The sequence below is a fragment of the Schistocerca cancellata genome, chromosome 3 (genome assembly GCF_023864275.1).
Source record: "Schistocerca cancellata isolate TAMUIC-IGC-003103 chromosome 3, iqSchCanc2.1, whole genome shotgun sequence".
Taxonomy (NCBI): Eukaryota; Metazoa; Arthropoda; class Insecta; order Orthoptera; family Acrididae; genus Schistocerca; species Schistocerca cancellata.
Window position 1 is genome coordinate 429565182 of NC_064628.1, and position 22846 is coordinate 429588027.

The window sequence follows — 22846 nt, forward strand, 5'->3', positions numbered from 1 at the left end:
TCCTCAACCTGTATCTGTTTCTCCGCCCTCTTTGACAAGGCTATTGGCTTAATGAGGGTGACTTCTTATGACGGAAGTCTTCGGCTGCAGTTGCTAACGATTTTTATTCAAAATTTAAATGGTTGCACTGTTCAAACTCTGGCCGAGAATGTTTTAATTTCTACCCCAAAGCCACGGGTGCACTTTTATTTAAATTACAGTGCACTGGTCACTGGTATGAACGTAACTGAAAAACACTTATTCTGAATGATACGGCTACGAGTGTAAGATATCTAAAAATTGTTTGGGATGACTTTCCAATTTTGCTTTGTCATCGATTGGCCTCGACGACATGTGCCGTATTGTGGATTTCTACAACAGCGAATGGTCGAAGTTGGCTCATTTAGTATGTGACAGTGCTTTCTTCAATATGACTCACTGAAAGACTTGAAGTTTTGCCGGCGACCTGAAACTGCATACATAGTTATAACTGCGTACGGTTTTACGCAACTACTCAGATCAGATATTTTAATAGCATACTGAGTGAAGTCTGATTGAGTCGTAATCAAGTTGGCACACTCCAAACTTGGTACATTATATGCTGTTTCTTTTGTTTTTAGAAGATGTACAGACGCTTAGGTTAGCGAATTTTGTTATTTAGTGGACTTTTAGATTTTATAACCCAGAAATCTAGCTTTTCAGTCGCTACCACATTAAAGATTGTCCGCGTCTGAATAGTAAGGTAGCAACAAACACAAAACAAAAGATCTATGAGACTGATTTATGCTGAACAAGATTAATAGTGAACTGGGATTACGGAGTCGACTGAACTGCAGATAACAATAAGAGATAAGTAGCACATATAAACTTACAACCCTTAAACCGACAATATGGGCATTGCAACACATAGTGCAGCAGCAACCAGAATGTTCATTCAGTTTACTTGCATTCAGTTTTTTACATGACTGATAACAGTAAATAATACCCATTGTAAATACCACTTTAATCCAATACGGTTTACTAACCATCATTCCATCAAACGAAATAAAATCAAAGATTTAACTGTTCATAGATATAGCACGTCCCCTACATTGACTAATGCAATGAAACGAAATTATTTTAATTAACATATTTAAAGAAAGTAGTTGTGAAATAACGAAATTGCTTGAACACAGCTATCATTGGCCGCTATTGCTGACACGTATTACAAATTTTCGGGAAGGTTTCCGTTCCGTAAAATTATTGGTTTTTATCTGTATATTCTTACAAGGAAGTGGTTCGAAATGAGGAAAAAATTATTATTTACGTTGTCAATAGGTCGTTCTAAGACAGTCTTCGTTGCACTTACTGTACCTTGCGAAATTGTAGCTATACAACACGTCGTCTCTTTTTTCCTCGTCATAGGAACCCTGATAATCGTTCTCCTCTCTCGCTTTTGCCAACCGAGTTAACATCCAACGTTTTCCAGTATAATCTGCGCTACGTGGGAGTTTGTTCGACTTCTTCTCTACTCCAAGGAGAGGAATAGAGATTGTGAAAATCAAGTCCACCGTTAGCGTTAACACCGTCATTCATCATAATCTGACTAACAACACGAACTCTATAGATGCCTGCATATAAATTAGTTCCATCCACTTCACTGTTTCTGGTATTCGCTCTTGCTGATAGATGTTCATCACATTATTCGTTTAAATTCCGTGGTTGCTAGGGTAGTACTGTAAGTATTCGCTTACAAAAGATTTGGGGAGTCCAAAAATTACTACCGATCAGCTCACAGTCGTAAACAATGTGATTTCCATGTAAAATTGCTCTCTGGCTACATTAAGAAGTTTTGCTCGAAACTGAACATGAAATCATTTCTTAGGAGCGCTTTCCAACTAAATGAACCTCTCCTCCTCCAATTTTCCACCAAAGGCTCTGAGTTCTCCTGCAACATGGTTATAGTGAGAAATTTCTGTTTTGCTTGTACAGGAACATGAAATCGTTCGGCAGGAGTATTTTCCAATTAAATGAACCTCTCTTTCTCCGATTTTCCACTCAAGACTCCGACACTCCTGGAATCACGTATGTATTTTGGAAAGTAACAAAACAATATTTACTCAAACTGCATTTCGTCCAAATGGTTGTGATTTTGAATCACCAATTCCTCCAGTTTTATCGACTGCATTGTCTCTCTCACAATTACCTAAACCGTAATTACTCAGCAATTATTTGAGTGATTGAATATCGTGTGACACAACAACAATGAAATATCAAAAGCATGAAACATGCCGCTGTGAACTGGGTAACTTTATTTAAAATTCGTTACATGTTACTCGACTGCGAGCGAGCGAGAGATCGAACCATTTCTCGCTTAATAGAACGCTCAGATAACAACTAAAAGCATATTAACTGTTGTGTTATACAGGGCCCCTTATTCAGATTTCGGTGGCTCAAGTATAGTAACACTTTGAAATAATCCTCATATTATTAAAGCAATATTTTCAGAGTAATTTACATACCGAAACAGTTGAATACAAAAACAATGTTACTCGCCGAAATCGGAGACAATGTAGTTACAAGCAGTCACATATAATTACAGACTAATTGTATCATGACACCCTAGCATTTCTCGTAGAAGAGGATGTACTGCTCGTAAATTAATAGCTAGGTTTCAATTGACGCAAATATACTCCTATCCTATAACAACAACGTAAACTCAAAAGAAACTGTTATGAATGACGAGAACAGTCACCATGTCAGCATTGTAGTTCATTGGCCGGGCGGTTCTAGGCGCTACAGTCTGGAACCGCGCGACTGCTACGGTCGCAGGTTCGAATCCTGCCTCGGGCATGGACGTGTGTGATGTCCTTAGGTTAGTTAGGTTTAAGTACATCTAAGTTCTAGGGGACTGATGGCCTCAGAAGTTAAGTCCCATAGTGCCCAGAGCCATTTGAACCATTTGTAGTAACAGCACTGGTTTCTGATTTTGGTTGAGGAATTGCTTTTACGCATTGTTTATGCTAAGGACGTAATCGCCATGCTATCCACAGTCTAACCGTTTGTGTTGATTTTAGAGGCACAGAGACGAATACTGAAGGCCCTAGCTCCACTCAGTCCAACACCATCTCATCATCCTTTTTATTTTATTTATTTATTTTATTCATCAGAATTCTGAGTGGTTTGATGCGGCCCGCCACGAATTCCCCTCCTGTGCCAACCTCTTCGTCTCAGAGTGGCACTTGCAACCTACATCCTCGATTATTTTCTGGATGTATGAGGGTTGTCCAGAAAGTAAGTTCCAATCGGTCGCTAAATGGAATCCACAGTGAAAATCAAAAACATTTTATTTGCAAGGGTTAGCTACACTTTCCAGATACTTCTCTACATAGTCGCCGCTCCGACTTAAATATTTGTCGGAGCGTTATACCAAATTTCCAACACCATCGTCATAGTAGGCAGCCGCCTGTGCTTTCCGATAATTCTCTATGCTGGTCTATAGTGCGTAGCCTGCGCCCAAGTGTTGTCTTCGTCTCCAGCGTTTCATGTGAACAGGGATGATACTCAGGACGAGCCAATTAGGGCTGTGTTGTGGGTTATCGAACACTTTCCATCAAACAGTCTGCAGTAGCGTCTTCACTGCCCCTGCAGAGTGCGGCTGAGAATTTCCATGAAGAAGGATGTGCGTTGCTGTTGTGTTAGGTGGGCAGCATTCACTAAGGCACAGCCTCTCAGGGCGCTATACTACTTGGCGGGAGACATAATTGTTCTGGGCACATTCACTCGTTCACATTGCGCTCACAACTGAAAAGAGCGTCTTGATGTGATCAATGGTCATACTAGAGACACTACCCAACACATCTGTGGAAAGCTTCATTGGGTTTTCACTGTATTGTCCATTTCGCGATTGATAGGAACTTACTTCCTGGACAACCCTCGTATTCTAATCTCTGTCTTCATCTACAGTCCCCACCCCCTACAGCTCCCTCTAGTACCATGGAAGTAATTCTCTCATGTATTTGCAGATGTTCTATCATCGTGATCGTGTCCCTTCCTCTTTTCAGTGTTTTCCACACATTCCTTTCCTCTCCTATTTTGCGCAGAACCCCCACTGACCTTACCAGGCCACCTAATTATCAATTTTCGTCTGTTGCATCATATCTCAAATGCTTCTATTCCCTTCGGTTCCAGTTTCCTCACAGTCCATGTTTCACTACCACACAATGCTGTTCTCCAAACGCATATTCTCATAAATTTCTTCTTCAAATTAAGGCCTATGTTTGATAAATAGTAGTAGACTTTCCATGGCCAGAAATACCCTTTCTCCTATTGCCAGTCGGCTTCTGATGTCTTTCTTCCTCCGTCCTTCATTGGATATTTTAGTGCCTAAGTAGCAAAATTCCTCAACTTCATCTACTTCTTTTGTGTTGAGAAGACTTTCGGATACTTAAATTAGCTTATTATGTTCTTTAGTGGACCTTTTAGATTTTAATAACCCGTAAATCTGGCTTTGCAATCGCTACCACACTAAGAGTTGTACGAGTCTGAATAGTAAGGATACAACAAACACAAAACAAAAGATCTATAAGATTGATATATGCTGAACAAGATTAATACTGAATTAGGATTACGGAGTCGACTGAACTGCAGATAATACTGACAGATAAATACCACATATAAACTTATTACCCTCTAACCGACAATATGGGCACTGCTACACACTTTACAACAACAGCCAGAATGTTCATTCTATTTATTTGCACTCGGTTTTTTAAATCACAGATAAGAGGTTAATATCCATTTTTAATATCCCTATAATGCAATATGGCTTACTAAGCATCATTCCACCAAACGAAATAAAATCGGTTGTAGGTATTACACATTTTGAGTAAGGTTTCTTTGAGGAAAAGCTGTGGGTTTTTATCAGTATATTCTTACACGGAAGTGGTTCCAAATGAGGAGTAAAATATTATTAACTTTGTGAAAAGGTTGTTCTAAGACAGTATGCGGCAGTAGCAGTACCTTCAAAAATTGCAGCTGTACACCACATCGTCTTCCTGCTTCGTCGTAGGAACCACTGTCCTTGTTCTCCTCTCTTGTAATTTGCCAACGCAGTTAACATTTGACTTTTTGTAGCAGCGTCTCGGCTTCATGGGAGTTTGTTCGACTTCTTCTCCACTCCAAGGAGAAGAAAAGTGAATGTGAATATCAAGTCTACCGTTAACGTTGATACCACCAATTGTCACAATTGTCATGAATTTTAGACTCCAGCATATAAATCAGTTCCATCCACTTCAAGAGTGTTGGCATTCACTCTTGCTGATAGACATGCATCACATTATTCGTTTAAATCCAGAAGTTGCGCGCATAATTTTCTAAATATTCGCCTACGAGCAGTTTGAGAAGTCTAAAAATTACTACGGATTACCTCACAGTCCTAAAAAATGTAATTTCCATAAAAAATTTATCTCTGGCTACAATGAGAAGTTTTGCTCGAAAATGAAAATGGAATCATTACGTGGAGCATTTTCCAACTAAATCAACCAGTCCTTCTCCAATTTTCCACCGAAGGCTCTCCGAGTCCTCCAGGAACCACGATCGTGTATTATAAATCAACAAAAGCATATGTACCCCCATTGCATTTGACTAAATGGATGTGGATAAGAGCTACCAATTCCTGAAGGGGTATACTGCGTTGTCACACTAAGATACTATGCAATTTATTGAATCACTGCCGGTCGCTGTGACCGAGCGGTTCTAGGCGATTCAGTCCGGACCCGCGCTGCTGCTACGGTCGCAGGTTCGAATCCTGCCTCGGGCATGGATGTGTGTGATATCATTAGCTTGGTTAGGTTTAAGTAGTTCTAAGTCTAAGGGACATGACCTCAGATGTTAAGTCCCATAGTGCTTAGAGCCATTTGAACCATTTATTGAATCACTAAATATCGTCTGATGCAACATTTCAAATATCGGCAGAATTTAATATTCGATACCAACCCGTGTAACTATATTTAAAATTCGACAATTACAACTAGACTGCGAGGGAGCTAGCCATCGAACCATTTCTCGCTTCCTCGCACGCTCAAACATTAGCTATGGTCATTTTAACTTTTGTGCTTTACAAACGCCTCATGCAAATTTCGGTAGCTCAATTACAGTAATCCTTTGAAGTACTAGTCATGTTATCAAAGCAATAATTACAGAACAATTTACATACCGAAACAGTGGAATAAGGGAAAAAAATTGTTATTCGCCGAAATCGTTAGTTACACGCTGTCACATGTATTTAGAGACTAATTATGCAAAAATCATGACACCCTAGTATTTCTCTTAGTAGCGGATGTACTGGTCGTAAACTAATACTTATGCTTTAATAGGCGCAATTAACGCCCAATCTAATAACAACAGCTTAATTCAAAGCAACTGTTAAGAATGACGCGTGACAGTCTCGATGTATATATTTCAGTTCATTAACAACACTGGTTTCTGACTTCGGCTGAAGAATTCCTTTTACGAATTCTTTATGCTAAGTACGTAATCGCCGCTATTCCAGTGCTATCTACTTTCTTACCGTTTGTGTGCATTTTAGAGCCATGGTGGCGGATCCTTACTGAAGGGCCTTGTCCCATCTGGTCGACCACCGTCTCCTCAATCTTTACTGTGCGAAAACTTCTTTCACTACAACCTTGTCCGAATTCTGTGCTTGGGGGCGAGTACGTTTCTCGTATGCGTACAGTCACAGCAATAAATGTATTCAATTAAGAATGACGCCCGTCAGTTTGGCTTACCTGGCAGTACAACTTGCTGCACCATACAAGATTTACCTCTCTATCAGTTCCAAGGAAGATTGGTCCTCCACCCTGAACATCCAGTTAAGACCTGTGATCAAATTGTTCAAATGACTCTGAGCACTATGGGACTTAACATCTGAGGTCATCAGTCCCCTAGAACTTAGAACTACTTAAACCTAACTAACCTAAGGACATCACACACAACCATGCCCGAGGCAGGATTCGAACCTGCGACCGTAGCCGTCACGCGGTTCCAGACTGAAGCGCTTAGAACCACACGGCCACATCGGCCAGCACCTGTGATCAGTAGTAAGCTGTTTCCTCTTCGTATGTCAGATGATCGTATATAATGCTGCAATGTAGCGCCAGCAACGTCGATGCAGTACCAAGTTTTCTTTATTATTATTATTATTCGTATTGTTATTATTATCATGAAACAGCAGTTTACAGACATCCACCTCACAGAGATTGCCCCTTAATATCTGCGACACTGTTAGTTTTAACAATCTAATTTGATGGTACTGTTTTATGCACACCACAAAAAGATGATAAAACTTTATTATGCTGCAACTATTTCTATCGGTATATGTAATCATTTAGCAAACTTACGCTTAAAGTTGTGTATACCACATGTCCACTAATGTGAAATATGTGTGAACAATAGTTAAACCATTAAGCCCATCAGATGATGTTGAAAGATATCGAAATGGTTTTTGTTGCTACAGCTAAAAAGAAATTCATCAAAGCTGTGGAATGGAACCTATATAATAATCAGCTGAGAGACTTATGCCACGGTGGTAGTTGAATTATTCAGACAATTTTACATTTACATACACATTTACATTTAGCAATCCACTTTATGATCGGTGGCAAGAACTCTTTCAATCACTTTCCTGCTTTCCTGTTCCTGTCGTAGAAGATCCGTGGAAAAAGCCATTCTTGGCAATCCTCCGAGTGGCATCTATGGCCCTGTCGCCAGATAAACTTAGGAGGAAGTAAAACATTGGCTGAGTCTTCTAGGAACGTAGACTGTCAGAAATTCAGCATGACTCCACTCAGGTGTCATGAAATGTGTATATATATATATCTTGTTTCTATTTCGTCTTTACAAACTTATTAATATAGCAAAGAGAGTGAAGACAAATATATGAAATATATATAAAGATATGAAATGGGATTTTAATGTTGTTTTGTTTTTATAATGTGTAAAGACAGACAACGTGATAGCTTTGTGCCAGACGAAGGAGGCGAGCTATGTGAATGTTGAGACGAAACACAGTACTGGCAACCATTGAAGTCAATTGTCCACATCGTATAAGAAATTCGAGTGATTTTATCGCCAGATTCCAGTCACTTAAGCTGGAATTCAGCGATTTGCTGGTCAGATTTGACGTCACTTCGCTTTCTAAAAATGATCATTTAGTGGACTCATTACGTCTCAGTGGCAGTAGGTTTGGGGCTGATATTACAGCGTTGTTTCAGAATACTGTCTCCCCGGCGTACTTTTTATTCAATAAAGAGATTTTTGAACACTCTGTTGGTTCTCCCCTGGTGGCCAATCTTCTTACCGAGGAATTTGAGCCGCGTAGGATTAGCCGAGCGGTCTAAGGCGCTGCAGTCATGGACAGTGCGGCTTGTGCCGGCGGAGGTTCGAGTCCTCCTTCGGGCATGGGTGTGTGTGTTTGTCCTTAGGATAATTTAGGTTAAGTAATATGTAAGCTTAGGGACTGATGACCTTAGTAGTTAAGTCCCATAAGATATCACACACATTTTTTTTGAGGAATTTAAGAAGCGAGCACTCGCCTCAGCTGTTTAAAAACCTACAGTATTTTGATGACACGTTGATTACACCCTTAAAGTTTGGTCTCATGGTTTGGACAGACTCCGAGACTTTTTTAAACAGCTGATCTTCATAGATGAAAAAGTAAAATTTACTCTGGAGGTAGAGACGTCTTCGCACGGCGTAAGTGTGGTGGCACAATTGCGCATTCAGTGTTTCGAAAGGCCTCTCATACTGGCCTTTATTAATCACCTACTAGTGCCACCATCCTGCGCAAACAATGGTCACTCTAAAGCTTTCGATCCAACGAGATCGTATCGTCTCAGATCGCGATAGCCTGCAACCGGAAGTGGAGTACCCGTAAACTGTGTCCCTGAACAATGGGTATTCGTCGCAATAAGTACAGACAGCGCAGCAGACGTGCAAACGACGGGACAAGGAAGATGATGAGGCCTTCAAAATGACTGCTGGTGTATCACATATTGGAAATGTTTCTGCTAAAATAGGCAGAATATTAAGAAGATATAAAGTGAAAGTAAAACGTCTTTCCAGAGTTTCGGCCCTTTTGGGATCTTTTAAAGATTACTTAGAGTTGCGCAAAGCAGATGTTTACAGGGTTCCGTGTGAATGCTACAAGTCTTATACAGGGGAAACGGCGCGCATTGTGAAACATCAGAGGCATACTCCCCTTCTCGAAGACGTTAAGTCCGCTATTGCTGGGCACGGTATTTCCACTGGTCACCTGATGAAACGAAAATCGTGGACTGCACGTCAAACTTTTGGAGCTCAGTGATCAATGAATCAGTGGACAAACGACTCTCTTTATCCCTTATGCATCGAGACGGCGATCTGCAGCTAAATTCTACGAGTGACCGATTATATGGAAAAAATTGATGCTGTACGTAATCCGCGTCGTGCTGCGATCTTGCTGTACGAAGATAACGGTTTTCATATCAAAGATGCGAGGTTTCACCACGGAGACTGCGCAGAGCAGAGTACACTTACAGCAGAAGTGTATAGGCTCAAGCAACGCTCGCGCAATGCCAACTACGACACCATGCATGTACCTGAAGAAGGCCAGAAGACAGTGTGCCGAAATGTCATGGAAGCAATCTACAGACATCCGGCAGTTCTTCTAAAGTTCTACAGGGCAACCTTTACAATATTTGCCAGCAGAGTGCAGCACCGGGTCTACAGACAATAAATGCTACATGCGGAGTCTTTGAAACAAGTACACGGAGAAATGAGAAGGTCCAAGTTTGTAAACAGAAGTGACAATGTGTTTTACTTAGGTGGTCAATGAACTTCCTTGAGTAGACCAAGAATGTTGTTCTCTGAAAAGAAATATACCTGGAAAAGTAATTCAGCAAGCAATGGATTGGTGAAGAGTATTACTGCCTTTATTTTAATTTTTAATATCTATGCAGATAATGTCTAACAATTACGTTGGCATGGAAGCCTCCACTTTTTCGAAACGTTACCAAGTCTGTAGCGCCAGTACCACATAGCATGACTGGAGGATAAAGTGCAATCTCTAAATGGTGAATAATAGTTAAAATAAATTACAGAAATCAATTTTTACTTGCTTTTAGCCCTAAAACGCAAGTAGCTATAGCCAAATGAATACAGAAATAGCGCACTTTTAGTGGCGGGGGTTAAATGAATAGGAATACTATAATTCGGTTTGCACTGAAATTTCTTGCATTTCACATCAAATGTAGCAAAGCAGTCACACCAGACATTGTTGGCACGTCAGAACAACGTTGACTTAAGTTGAGAACCAAAGATAGGTTATATATACTTGAGATACATGAAGATATAATTGCCTCTGTTACTATCTAAATATAAAACATCTATCATATGAAACTTCCTCGGACTGCGACTCGAACTAGGGATCTTTGCCTTTCGCGGGCAAGTGCTCTACCAACTTTTCTCTTTTTTTACCACCTTTTTTCATTTTTTCTATTTTTTATGTCATCCTTGTAGAAAACAAAAGGAACAAACACCTATTACATGAGCAAAAAAAGTGGCAGGTAATGAGAAAACAAATGAAAACCTCTAGTGTATGGAAATAAAAGACGACGTTCTTCATAAAGTAACACAATATTCCTTGAAAACTTAAAATATAAATAGGTCTTGTGTAAACGTATATATTCTCGCCATCGGCGGTAACCCAACATTTTCTTATATATTTTTTTTATTGGGGAGCACAGGAGAAAGGAAACAAATAGGCTGCAGATAGAGAGCTATGCGTGGAAAGGATAAACATGTGTACCGTAAAAAACTAAGAAGAGGAGGAGAAAAGAGAAGTGAAATAAATAAGGAATACTTTCCGCGACATGCTCCACTTTGGCACGCCTTCAGAACAACGTCCATTCTACCATTGACCATTAGAGGGGGAACGTGGGATCGTCCAGTCTTGGCTGGCACGTTTCGTTGAGATTCCAACTCCGAGGTAGGTTGGCGAAAATAATTTGTAAAAAGTTCGCGAAAGTGACCCGCTAGTGTCGATGTCGGCGAAGGGTGCGGTGATGTACTTGGAGGCGTGTCCTGAAGTCCGCCAGATCGACGATGTCGTCGCGGAAGAGGAAGTTGTTAGCCATGCCACTGATCCACGTGATGGCGTGCTACTTTAGACGATGGAAACAGGTCGTGTCAGGATATATCATCATGGTAGAAAAACGTGATGTGGTGGTACTCGGAAGTAGAAAGCTACAATCTTCTGTACGAGGGTCCAGACAGCTGCTACTGACCCACACTCAAACCGATGTAAATCTGCATCTTCAACATTGCAGTTGAGGCACAGGGGTGAGTCCACCAGCGGGATGCGATGCAGTTTCTGTCTTGTAGTATATCTGCCGTTGACGAGAGGGTACCACTTAGTGGTAGTGTTAGTGGTGTGGTATCGCTGGTGGATCGTTTTCCAAACTGTAGGCAATGAAACCTGGGGGTGACATGCTTCGACGGGGTTTCGGGTTCAAAATGGCTCTGAGCACTATGGGACTTAACATCTGTGGTCATCAGTCCCCTAGAACTTAGAACTACTTAAACCTAACTAACCTAAGGACATCACACACATCCATGCCCGAGGCAGGATTCGAACCTGCGACCGTAGGGGTTTCGGGGTGGGGACTTTTGGAGAATGCGGTAGATGTCGCGGTTGGTCGTCTTAATGGTCCTGGGGAGCTCGGTGCATATCTAGCTGGTTTCCAAAAAGAAACGGCCGATGTGCCACATCGGAGGTGTGATGTATGCCAAAGACGTCGGTGGGCGTCTCGAAACAGGTGCTAGCTCTGTTGTCAACATTCTAGTAAAACTAGGATTTTGGCTTTCCCATAACCGGAACATAGTATTGATGTAAATTGCCGTAGCCCTGGGTTTCACATTAACCAGATCGATGCTACCATCCCACTTCGGTAAGGTGAGAGCTTCATACTGGACTTTGAAGAAGTGTCCAGAACATATCAAATACCCAAAATCCGCCTGTAGTCTGGCTGCCATTGTCGCAGTGATGGACAGAACCTGCGTGACATGGGGCATCCGGGCTGCCAGATGGGTACTGACGAAGGTGATTCTCTGACACATATTCAGCGGACGTAGTAGGCGGTTTGTATGTTCGCCAGGATGCGTTGCCGTAGCGCCCGAAAATTGATCGCCGAGGTGCTGTGAATGTCTCGCGTGTACACCAACCCGAGACAGCGAAGAGTGTCCTCCAGTTGAAAGGGGACTACGTTGTCTGCGTGAAGGCTGCGGCCGATCTTCATGGCACGTGATTTTGCAACGTTCATAGCGCTCCCTGCCCCTGCACTGTAACGGGTAATCCACAGCATCGCAGCTTGTACGTCGCCACTCTAGGAACGACGAGGGCCAAGTCGTCCGCGTAGGCTCGGCAGCGGAACACATGATCCCGGTGTGGAATACCTGTCAAGCGTCGCCGTAATCCGAAAATGAGTGGTTCCATCGCAATGGCGTAAAGCACAGTCGATAGTACGCAACCCTGCCGTAATGAGCGCTCAATACGAATAGGTTCTGTAAGTCTGCCGTTGACGAGAAGCCTGGACGTTGCCCCACACAAGGAGCCGCATAATCACTTGCGTGAACGTCGGGGAAATCCCCATCCCGTCCATACTGCGTTGAGGTATGCATGATTTAAGTGGTCAAACGCTTCTTTGAAATCGATGGAGAGTAAAGCGCCTGGCAGTCGTAAGTGTGTTGCCACAGCGATCACATCGCTGTACTTACTGAGGGCTGTCTGTATATTACGATCGACGCCTTAGGATGTTTGTTCGTGAGAAACAGTATCTCGTAAGACATGTCTGAATCGCAGTGCTAGAAGGCGTGTGAAAATCTTGAAGTCAGAATTGAGTAACGTGATCGGCCGATACCTGTCTAGACGTGTTCCTCCTGTAGGTTTCGGGACTGGTACGAGTAATCATTCCATGAACATTTGTGGCGGGAGTGCCGCCAGGACAAAAGTTCCCAGTACCTGTCTCTCCATCGTGGCGACATCAAATCTTGGAAGAATCTGTAAAATTCGAGAGGTAAACCATCCTTTGGCCTCAGCGCCATGGACGTCGTCGGTGGTCATTTCCACAGTGAGGAGGGCTGCAGCCGGGGCGTTTAGTGTACAAATTATCTCCTGGGCAACCTCAGCAATGGTCTTTGCACGGGCAGGTACTTCTTGATAGAAAAGTCTGTAGTGCGTTGTGAAGGCATCCGCAATGGTAGGTTGCGAATTCAGCCGTCGTCCATCAGGCAGGTCGAAAGTTGTCATTAAAGCCTGTCGGCGTCGAAGAACATTTTGAACAATAAGATGCATAGAATGTTCTTCGTCGTTATTCCTTACTTGGCTGCGTTCTCGTACAATGGCTCTCTCTAGACGGCACCTGGTCAAGGTTAAAGTCGTTGCCTTGATGCACTGAGTTTCTTTTAAACTATCCGAGGCTGGAGGATCCATGAGGTCGCGTAGAGCACTGTAGTAGAAATTGTTGTGTGGCTTTGGCTCTGTCATAGTATGTCGAGGTGCGTCGGATGGTCGTTGTAGCGCACAGTAACCACCATTGCAGTGTGGTCTCGTAACGCATGATGCGTTGAACAAAAGTGTGCCACGTGTAAGGTGACCTGTTGTCGACATTCAGGGTCCCCCAGTAGTGTGACATTGAGTTTCCCAGGTCCTGCACTGCGCCATATAGAGTGCCTACGTAGGTTCATGGTACAGATGTAGATGTCATAAACATCAGAGATGTATATTCTATCGAGTCGGCTGTCGGCGTGGCTCGTGATGTGTGTATGCTCCGGGCGGTCGCCGTGTACCACTCTCCAAGTGTTGAGGAGACGAAGGCGGCGGATGAGGAAGCACAGTTCCGGACATGTGGTGAAATGAGGATATTGATCTGTACGCTCGGGAACACTTTTGAAATCTCCACCTAGGATGAGATGATTGTATCTGCCGAGGAATAAAGGAGTGACATCTTCTGTGTAGAACTGGGAGCGATCTCTCCGTTTATCAGTGCCCGATGGGGCGTAGAGATTTATGATTTTGACTCCTTCAACTGTTATGGCCACCCCTCGCGCCGTTGGGACATATGCGACATCGGAAACTGCAATTCTCTCTCGTAACCGTAACACCCGGACCAAGTTACTGCCCTCAGTTCTTGTAACGGGGCAATGCCGATGTCTGCTGCTCTTAGCGTGTCACGGAGCAGTTCAAGTGTAGCGTGGGAGGTGATATTATTAGTATTTATGGTAGCTATTCGGTATGCCTGATCCGTGGTGTCGATAGGTTCGTTGCTGACCAAGATTGTCGTGGTGGATTCTCGAATTCCATATAAGTCGCAGGAGTCGTCGTAGAAACATCCAATATTTTAGTGTTGGGCTAAAGGAGGAACAGATCTCATTTCCGCATCAGGTGGAGGGGGGAAATCCGTGTCATCCGCCCATGAAAAATGTCCGTCAGTTTCAACATCAGTGAGAGGTTTCATCGCTGGCCGAGTCGGCTCAGTTGCGTCGGTGACGACGGACGTGCAATGTTCCATGGGCTCTTGGCGCGGGGCATGCTCACGATCTCTGTTGGACGGCTCACCGTCTTATGGATGACGCGTCTCTGTGGCAGAGGAGACAGAGTCATCGTCTACTTCGTCAGAGCTATGTGCCATCTCTTCGTCTTGCGGAGGGGTCTCAATGGTCGATTCTGATGTCTTGCGGCGCTTTTTCGTCGTTTGCGAAACTTTTGCCTCGGGCAATGTGTTTCGGTGTCTGAGGAAGGAAGAGATTCACGTCGTTCCGCTACAAAAGCCGCGGGTGCTGTGATGCGGTCTCCATAACACTCTCGCCGTTATCCTTGTGATATTATAGATTGAGTTTGTCCGGCTGTAAGTCATGTTCGTGGGCGGCACTGCCGGTGGCAAGGTGCTGGGGCGCCTCCGGGTGTATCGGTCCAGAGAGACGCTCATGAACTGCGTCTTGTGAGGGCTGGACGTGCAGTGTCGCCGCATACGTGATTGGAAGGGCGATTATGATTCGGTCGGTGTTCGTATCGTCGTGTCGTAGTTGTGTGATGCGGCGTTGCAGGCATTCATTACGCACGTGGCCTTCTTTGCTACAACCGGAACATGTTCGAGGTTGTCGGTCGTAAATGACCACCGCCCGGCAGCCGCCGATAGAAATGTACGATGGGACGTGCCGTTTGAGATCTATTGGGATCTGTCTCACACCATTAAACACCGGCTACGTCTTAAACTGTGTCCATGTCTCGGCTACGTGACTCTGGACTTTTCCCTACAGGTTTAATGCCGCGATGACTTCATCTCATTTCAACTCGAAAGGGAGTTCGAATACACGAATCGTTCGAAGGCCAAGTCCTGCATGGTCGACATCCACAGGCCCGACGTTGCCGTCGGAGTGTCGAAATTTTAGTCCATTTTGTGTCCGTTGAATGATCTCGTTGCAGCCAGCGTCGGAAGTCATCTTGACATAAACGACGCTGCTAATGATCGATAGGTGTATGCCGATAAGATCGTCACAGGGTACCTTCACATCTTCGCGAAGGAAGCGTTCGACGGCCCTTGCTTTGGGTCGTGCGTATTCATTTGTGAAGGTGAACTTCAGAGTGTTCTTCCTGTGAGAGTTGGTCATTATACGAGGGCAGTTCAATAAGTAATGCAACACATTTTTTTTTCTGAAACAGGGGTTGTTTTATTCAGCATTGAAATACACCAGGTTATTCCCCAATCTTTTAGCCACACAACACTATTTTTCAACGTAATCTCCATTCAATGCTACGGCCTTACGCCACCTTGAAATGAGGGCCTGTATGCCTGCGCGGTACCATTCCACTGGTCGATGTCGGAGCCAACGTCGTACTGCGTCAATAACTTCTTCATCATCCGCGTAGTGCCTCCCACGGATTGCGTCCTTCATTGGGCCAAACATATGGAAATCCGACGGTGCGAGATCGGGGCTGTAGGGTGCATGAGGAAGAACAGTCCACTGAAGTTTTGTGAGCTCCTCTCGGGTGCGAAGACTTGTGTGAGGACTTGCGTTGTCATGAAGAAGGAGAAGTTCGTTCAGATTTTTGTGCCTACAATCACGCTGAAGTCGTTTCTTCAATTTCTGAAGAGTAGCACAATACACTTCAGAGTTGGTCGTTTGACCATGGGGAAGGACATCGAACAGAATAACCCCTTCAGCGTCCCAGAAGACTGTAACCATGACTTTACCGGCTGCGGGTATGGCTTTAAACTTTTTATTGGTAAGGGAGTGGGTGTGGCGCCACTCCATTGATTGCCGTTTTGTTTCAGGTTCGAAGTGATGAACCCATGTTTCATCGCCTGTAACAATCTTTGACAAGAAATTGTCACCCTCAGCCACATGACGAGCAAGCAATTCCGCACAGATGGTTCTCCTTTGCTCTTTATGGTGTTCGGTTAGACAACGAGGGACCCAGCGGGAACAAACCTTTGAATATCCCAACTGGTGAACAATTGTGACAGCACTACCAACAGAGATGTCAAGTTGAGCACTGAGTTGTTTGATGGTGATCCGTCGATCATCTCGAACGAGCGTGTTCGCACGCTCCGCCATTGCAGGAGTCACAGCTGTGCACGGTCGGCCCGCACGCGGGAGATCAGACAGTCTTGCTTGACCTTGCGGCGATGATGACACACGCTTTGCCCAACGACTCACCGTGCTTTTGTCCACTGCCAGATCACCGTAGACATTCTGCAAGCGCCTATGAATATCTGAGATGCCCTGGTTTTCCGCCAAAAGAAACTCTATCACTGCCCGTTGTTTGCAACGCACATCCATTACAGACGCCATTTTAACAGCTCCGTACAGCGCTGCCACCTGTCGGAAGTCAATGAAACTATACGAGACGAAGCGGGAATGTTTGAAAATATTCCACGAGAAATTTCCGCTTTTTTCAACCAAAATTGGCCGAGAAAAAAAATGTGTTGCATTACTTATTGAACTGTCCTCGTAGCTTGTTCAACTGATTGTGAGAAGCGCGGTGACGGGGAAGTAAACAAACACTCCGTGCGCGCAGCGGCGTAGATGGCCGAGCGTGGTCCGCACTGCTGCCCTGCCGACGCCAGACTGTGCCAACTGAGCCACGCAAGCACGACTCACGCTCCGTCCTCACAGCCGTACTTTTGCCAGTGAGTCGCGCTTCGGTAACCCAGTTGGATGCCGGCACGGTAGCTCAGCGTGCTCGGTCAGAGGGTTAGCTACACACTGAAAAAAAAAAAAACAATAAATCAACGAAGAACCTAAACGGGTGTCATTGTACGTCCGCCCCGAACAAATTCAACGAACAATATAGAACAGAATGAAATAAACAAACAAAAAGGTTGCTAGAGCACTTGCCCGCGAAAGGCAAAGGTCCAGTGTTCGAGTCGCAGTCCGGCACATAGTTTTAATTTGCCAGGAACTTTCAAATCAGCGCACACTCCGCTGCAGAGTGAAAATCTCATTCTCTAACTAAGATGTGAACTGTCACAACATTGCAGGGAATGTTTAGAATATTGTATCAAAATATTACCCTACCCTGTATAAAACAGCACAAAATGGACGTGACATAGATATTTTAGAATTTCGCTTGAAATATAACGATAACAGTCACCAGATACATTCACACCGAATGTTATCTATACGTCACGATAACGTAGACGTACATCTCCCTCATTCTTACATAATTTAAAAATATAAAAATGAATTGTTTGTGTAATTTGTGATGATGAAATTTATCACGGCAGTTTCAATTATACCTCAATAATTCACTAAATTCTTCATTTAAAAAAATAAGTCTAAAATTCTTATAGAACTATAGCGTATTGTAATTTTCAAACTTTGTATAAGAGGGCACTTGAAAATGGAAATCTCCCGGAACCGCTGTCGTATTAATCAATAGATGTTTCAAGCAGTGGTACTGGAACCTTTCTTACAATGTCCTTTCAAGATTTCACTGCAAGCCCAATCGACACTAAAATAATGTAAAACTATTTTTGAAACACCATGTACAGGCTCATTATAATTAAAGTTAAACTTTCAAACCGCTATAGAAATAACGCAATAACAAATTGCAAGGGAATATTATCGGAGAAGGGCGAAAACGTACGGCAGAAGAAAAGTAAATAGTTACAAAATGCAGCAATAGATAACGCTGTAAGCATTATAATTTAATAGTGCTCGACTACAAATTACAAATGAATCAAACAACAATGCGTAAGGTGTACGTTTGACCTAAAACAAACTGTACTACTCAGTGTGTATGGGGGTACAGGTGTGATACTGTCAGTCATGTAAGCCCATCCGCCGTGGCAAGGATGTATAACATCGGACGGGAAAAATCGATTTTTAATCGTTCTGAGGCCAAAAACCGCATAAAAAGCATGAATAAAAATCAAATTGGACTATTAATTTCCATCTGACTGTCCACCGTTTCCTGCCACAAGTTGAAATCGAGAAACAGCATGTTCCACAACTGATCAGAGTCTTTCCGGGGTCACGTTCTGAATGTGTTGCGCAACACGTGCCTTCAATGCAAATAAGATTGCAATCGGAACACTGAACGCAACATCTTTCACATAGCTCCAAAGCCGGAGGTCTCACGGATTAAGATCAGGTGATCGGGATGGCCCCGATGTAGGGAAATGGCGCTTGATAACACTAGCATTTCCGGAATGGCGCCTCAGCAGCTGCTTAACTGGATCTGCAATGTGCGGAGATGCGCCATCTTGCATAAAAATGATCCCATGCACACATCCACGCTATTGGAGAGCTGGAATGACGTGGTTGCGCAAAAGGCACTCATAGCGCTGACCAGTGACGGTGCAGGTAACAGGACCGGAAGCACATGTCTCTTCGAAAAAAATGGCCCTACGATAAATGATGCCGTACACCCGCACCGCACAGTGAGCTTTTCAGTATGAAGTCGTACTGGTTGATTTGCGCGTGGATTTTCCATTGCCTATATTCGACAATTCTGTGTATTCACATATCATGTTAGATGGAAGTGGACTTCGTGTGTCCACAAAATCTTCCACAGCCAATCATTGTCCACTTCCAAGCGAGCAAGAAAATCTAAAGCAAAGGTCTTACTTGCTGGCAAGTCAACAGGAAGCCGCTCGGGACAGGGGTTATTTTGAATTGATAGCAAAGAAGGATCTTTCGTAGCATTTTACGCACCGTGCTCACGGGTATGTCCCATGTTCGGGCAATTCTCCGTGCACTACACGTTTGCACACCACCACTCATCTCCTCCTGAATTTCTGTGGCCACTGCTTCCATTGACGTCGAATCAATTTGTTTCCTCCCTCTACGAGATTGCACGCCGAAAGAACTCGTCTTTTAGAAACGTCGAATCATTTTGTCCAGACCCACCGCAGCCATGGGACCAACGCCTTTTTTCAAACCCTTCAGTGTCTGGAACTTCTGCAGAGCGACGTGTGCACAGTCACCATTCTTGTAATACATATTTACAAGCAGAGCACGACCCTGCATTAAGATTATCATGGCGAACGTACAGACGCCTGAGGGGGTGTTCATACCAACTTCAATGGGTCGTGCGCATGATAGGTGTTTTACGTATTCTGAAACATAAAGCGCAATCTATTGATCAAATTTCATACTAGTTTTTTTTTCTTCTGCCGTACGTTTTCCCCCTTCTCTGATAATATTCCGTTGCAATTTGACGTCATTCTGACCACTGGTGTTAGTTTTACATCGTTTTGAAAGTTTAACTTTAATTATAATCACACTGTATATTGTGAAAAGTAAGGTTCCATAACATTCCCCAGAGGTACACCTGAAATTACTTCACACCAGAAGATTAACCCCCGTTAGCAGAACGTTCGGGGATAGAGGCATGGCCGGCCGTGGTGGCCATGCGGTTCTAGGCGCTACAGTCTGGAACCGCGCGACTGCTACGGTCGCAGGTTCGAATCCTGCCTCGGGCATGGATTTGTGTGATGTCCTTAGGTTAGTTAGGTTTAAGTAGTTCTAACTTCTAGGGGATTGATGACGTCAGTTGTTAAGTTCCATAGTGCTCAGAGCCATTTGAATCATTTGATAGAGTCATGCACCGCGGTTACACAGTGTCGCTATTCTCGCCAACCAGCCACAAAGTTCGGGGTCTCTGTAAGCCGACCCATTGTACTGGACAGGCCGAGCGCAACTGTCCACACTTCACGAAGTCATGGATTATCTCAACACCGAGAAAGTCACGATTGTTCGTAGAATCGAATTACTATGTATAATTTAGCTTAAGATGTTTCATTCCTTTACAAATGAGTTAATTTGTTAAAGAAGAGCCTGAAAAAGCATGTTCTTTGAGAATTTTTTCTCTGGGTGTGTTATAGAAATCAATGTCAAATTTGGTCAAAATACCTACTGATATTTCCTATACGAACTGGAATATTTTTGACCGGAAATGTCGAAGAGGAAAGGCGGAAGTGCCGTCGGAACGAAACAAAATTTCCATGTAGACCTTCAAGTGCGGAATGTCACAGGTCAGCCGACTCGTCTGAAACCAAAATTGAGTTGACGTTAGCGAAGTATATAAGATTCTTTACGATTTGTACTTCGCTTTAGTTATTTGGACCATAGGAAACAAAATGGCAGCCATTTGAAAAAAAATAGGGTTTTTTCATCAATTTTTCGACTTCGCCGGCCAAGTAAAAATATTCGTAGTTAATGGATCGGAATAAAAGTTGTACTCCTAGACAATGTAGTTAGCTTCGTCGGCAACAAAGAATCATGCCAATGATAAAAAAAGAAAAAAGTCATTTCGAGAAAAACGCCTTTGATGTTTTGACTACATATAAATGCAATATTATGCTACGTACGTTCAATTTGCTATTCCGAGTCCATAAACTAGTCCTTCCTCTTCCTCGTAGAGGGCGGTCTGCTTGATCTGGGCCATCCTGCGCTGCTCCAGAGCCGCTCGCACGGCCGTTGACATGCGGTTGTCGGTCCCTTGAATGAATGCGCTGGTCGTCCGAATGCTTGGCTAACTGCGTCGAATAGAGTCAAAGGATGACGTCCATCGTTCTCATGGTCTTCTGAATTGCGGAATACCCCTCGTTGAAGCTGCCCACTGCCAGGAAAGTCTCAATCTCCACAGTTTTCACACCAGAATGCAATTGTTTGGGGGCTAACTTCCAAACACACGCGTTGAAACTTTCATTTGAATTTTGTGTGTTTCCTCCCAAGCACCGGTACAATAACTCGTCCTCCAAAAGAAAAACACTGGTGCGTGAGAAAGGCCGAGTGCACGCAGGTGTTTTTTTTTTTGCTCAACCGCGAATAATTAACAATACCGTTCCGTATTCGGAAAAACCGTTTCAGGGGTGGGTTCTAAACACTTTTATGGATCCAAAAATGCAATCTAAAAAAAATCGATATCTTCAACCAAAAGATAGTAAACCTACCCTTAAATATTACACTATAAGCGTGTAAGAGAGAACAAGTTTGGATAAGATTTGAAATTATGCATAACGTTTGTTAGAAGTCTCTAAGTGCTCTCATTATGAAACACTGGACGAACAGGTGTGGGCAATTTGTCCTGCGTTGTAAGCAAAAAATACGTTTTCACGTGCCTCAATATTTATGACGTCATATCTCCTGCACTATGTCTCGTACAATAACGTAATTCTACAGGTACTTTCAGCGGAATATTAGGCAACTGTAAAGAAATAATAAATTAAAACGTAATGCTTGATGCTGAAGTTTGACTGCACGATTAGTGAAATAGTAGTTTTGTGGAGGGGAGTGTGGGGTGTAAAAAAATAAAAAAGTTTCGTAAAGGTTTGAAATTATATGCAAAGTTCCTTGGAAGTCACTAAATGCTCTCATTCACAAATAGTGGACGAATATAGTCCAGGTATCTGCGCGCTGTGAGATAGGCATCTTTTAATATAATACCTTTTCATGAGTGTATTACGACAGAATTTAAAATTTTAAATTCGGTCAATAATTACGTGAAATTTTCAAAATCTGATTTTTGTTGCACATCGAATCTGCTAGATGGGTAACGCGCTAATGGTCTTAGGTTCGATAACAGCGGTTTAGGAATGGGATAATATTTTTAAGTTAAACGTTATTAACAATGGGTAACTTTATTCGTCATTTCTACACATTTCTCAACATAGGGAACCTAGCGACGAACACGTTTCTCCCAACGAGAAACCAGTTTCTTGATACCGTCACTGCGAAGTGTTTGATTTGGCGGACAGAGCCACAGCCTAACCACTGCTTGCACCGCTTCAGCACTATCAAAGTGAAATCCTAGAAGGTGTTCTTTAAGTTTTGGAAAAGGATGAAAATCGGATGGATCCAAATAGCTACTACCTCGTAATTGTCAATTGTGAATTTAGAAAAGCTTATCACGCCCTTCTTTGATATCGCCGCAGATGCACATTTGTGTGTGCGTACTTGCACGCATGTGAATGTGTGTGTGTGTGTGTGTGTGTGTGTGTTTGTGTACATGTAAGTCTCAGCACTGTACACGTATCACTGTTGAAAACTACTTAAAATATTAACATCTCCTCTTGCTAAAGAAACCTTGACTTCGGCCAACTGTGCAGAAGAGACTAGAAGTGAGCGCTCCTTCTCAGAGTTAACTGCAGGATATTTTTTACGGCTGTTGGGCGAGTAAAGCGTGGTGTTGCGTTTCCTTTTCCAGAGGGAAACCCTCTTTTTTATTGCACCGAGTAAAAATTAGCGGTCATTAGTTTTAGGGCAGAGCCAGCAGGCAGCAGGCGTAGCCTCACAACGCCATGAGAAATGGTGGTGGTTCACAAGCCTCCCACCACAGGCG